Here is a 3,232-nt window from a genome sequence, read left to right on the forward strand (position 1 = left end):
TTGCCGGGCAACTTATCAATCAACACACCCTTGACATATTCATACACCGGCAATTCCAGTGCTTGAACTGGAGAAATACGGCAGTGAGTAAATTTTGTCTTATCGATTTCGAAATCGAACGGGGCATTCACTGTAATCTCTTGGACTGGAGTAGTGGGAGGGTTTGTCGCGACTGGAGTTTCCATGGCTATTTTTTAAATTAAGTTTTAATTGTTTAAACTAATTTCAATTTTTGTGAAATTAGTTTTTTTTTTATTTGATTGGAACCCAGTGATCCCCGACCTTTGTTCGACCATTCCAACTCGATCGCAGGGTGAAACTACGTCCGCTTTTCGTGGTGCAGACGACTTCCGATCCGGTCAGCAATGTTTCGTATGTTTCTTCGTCAATGTCTCCACCATTGCACCCTGGGCCTGTTTCTTTTCCTCGCCGGTGTCGTACTTGAGGTACAACATTCGTGGCGCGACGAAAATCGCCTCCAGCATTTTTTCCGGTTTCACTTCGAACTGACCCAGACCGGTACCGACCACGCCTGGATACTTTTCCCGCAGTTCATCCACTTGGGATCGATGCAGGTACAGCGAATCCGTATGCGAATAGTAGTAGGAACGGTTGAGATCGGCGAGACCGCCAATCTTTTCCACCACATTCGTCAAATGATGACGGGCATACGAATAGATCAAGGCGCCGATATGGAGTGATGTCTCCACTTGTTCCGGCATCGGACCGATGAACTCACACTCGTAGCCGTAGTCGGATGTTTCGAATTGATGGATTTTGTCCTCGACGTCCAACATTTCCGAATAACTGAGGACTTTCTTTTCCTTCGTATCGTGACGCTTCACCAAGTAACCGGTGGTGTGATTCATCGCCACTTTCAACATGTCGGCCACTTCTTTTTCTCCGACGGCTTTGGCGTCGCGACGATCATTGAACATTTTGGTCATGACGTCTTTGAAAATCGGCGCCATTTCCTCTGGTTTCCAAAACACCACTTCATGGATTTTGGTGATGGTCAGTCGATCATGTTTCAGCGCATCTTGGAGATCCACGTGGGTGACCACCGTTTCGCACGGCGCCGTCGCATAAATGGATGAATCGCGAGTTCGGCGCGGAAGATGGGCTCGTACAAACGAATCGGGCGGGTACTCGACGGACACGCGATAAAATCCCGGATACGGAACTTGTCGGTTAGTATTCATCCAAACTCGAGCCTCGTCATTTATCTCAGTCAATCGGGTGCCCGCCGTCGTCGGAAACAGATTGATCGCCATCACCGACGGATAACACGAAACTGCATCGATTTGTAGCAGATAATCCTCGGGACCCATCGACTGGAACTGACACCGTTGCACATCCTGACGGCCACCATAACTCGCCCCTTCGAACATGGCGTACGATTCTTTGGACACGGTTTGGCGGACGACCGGAATGGTTTTGACGAGTTTATTGAACATGATGCCGGAAATCGCCTTGTTCGATTTGATCAACAGTTCCTCGAATAAATCGACTTGGAAATGATCTTGGAATCGTTGATACTGTAGATACAAAGCGGTGGCGAATGAGTACAAATCGGGTTGAGATTTGATTTCGAATTTGACCAGCGATTCGATGCGCACCGAATCGTCGGCCAAATTGGCGTTTATGATGACATGACCGGAGGCGAATCGTTTGTGCTGGATACCGAGCGATTCCAACCAAGTCGGATCGATTTGCGGGGTTAAAATCACTCGACGATTGGACTTTTTCAGCGCATGAAACAATCTGGTCTTTTCGATGTCGAACTGATCCTCGTCGATTTCGTTTCGATCCAATTTGTTCGCCAATTCTGTTTGTCCTGAGCACGCTGGCGAATACTGAAAATTGGTCGTTTCCTCGGTGACCGTATCGATCAATTGTTGGATCGTTTCAGCGTCGGCGGGTCGTGGCGGTAATTTGTCGGTGATCGACTTAGACACCACACCTTTCAGTTGTCGGCCATCCAGCTTGCGATTGGCACGCGCCCCTTGAATCTGCAATAGTTCCGTCAGCGGTTGGATCTGGTCATTGCACATCAAGTACAAACGATCCCACATATCGGTGGCGACGGTTTTGAATGGTCGAATTTCGATGGGAACAAACTCCGACGCCTTGATCTGCTCAAAGTAATATTTGCTGTCGGTTTTGCCGATGATCAACATCATGTGCTCCTCGTAGTGGATCAAGTGGCAATATTTGCCACCCTTTCCAGCTATTCTCGGAATGTGTGTCACGTATGCTTTATTGTCTTTGGACAGATTGCCGTTTTCATCGAAGCGATGGATACACAGTTGCACCTGACCCCAATCGAGTTTCGGTTTAATCTTGGTTTCCAATTCCTCAATAGTAATACCGTCGGAATTGATATCTCGACCGAGCCAGTTGGTGGCGAACACTTCTTTCGACGGCAACGGGGGCAAACCATTTTTCTTTGCAAACTCATTCAGACACCAATACACGCACCATCCGGGATCTTGCGGGGACCACACGAATTTGTTGTTCGACTTCAGCGTGCCGGACGCACGATCGGGGCGCAGTGGGACGACTTCGAAATTGATAGTCAGCTCTTCCGCGAAAATGACTTCCGCGTCCGAATTGCGACCCACGTTGAGGATTTGGCGCTCAATGTCAGCAAACCATTCTTGAACAAACGCTCGGATCGATTCGGGGCTGGAATTTTGGCGGAAATTGCGGGCAAACCCATTCAGTGTGTTGAACATCGAACTCATCTCGCCGGAAAAGGTTTCAATATCACCGCGCGGGTTGATTTTGTGCGGATGGTTGGCCGGGAATTGTCGGACGAGACTTTGCAACACCGCGGTAACCCCATCCACAGTTCGAGGAACGCCACGATACATGTACCGAGTTGCCTCTCGCATCGGAGTGACGGCCACTGGAGTTCGCCACGCTTCCGCGGTCGGAGCCGGAGCTGGAGCGGGAGCCCTGGATCGATGCTGACGAACAACTGGTGGCGGAACGACCGGTTGAGGAACTGGCGCCGGTCTTTGAGCTGGACGCGGTGGCGCTGGTTGGGGAACTGGTGCCGGGCGTTGGGCTGGACGCGGTGGAGCTGGAACTGGGCGTCCATTGCGTCGAACAAAAAGCGCCTCCAGTTGTTCGTTCGTCATCGAATCAAGCTGAGCCATTTGGATCTCATCCGCCCGGCGTTGCTCTAAAATTTCAAGCACTCGAGCAGAGATCGGATCATTAAGAA

This window comes from Capsaspora owczarzaki, assembly GCF_000151315.2.
Source record: "Capsaspora owczarzaki ATCC 30864 unplaced genomic scaffold supercont2.59, whole genome shotgun sequence".
NCBI lineage: Eukaryota > Filasterea > Ministeriida > Capsasporidae > Capsaspora > Capsaspora owczarzaki.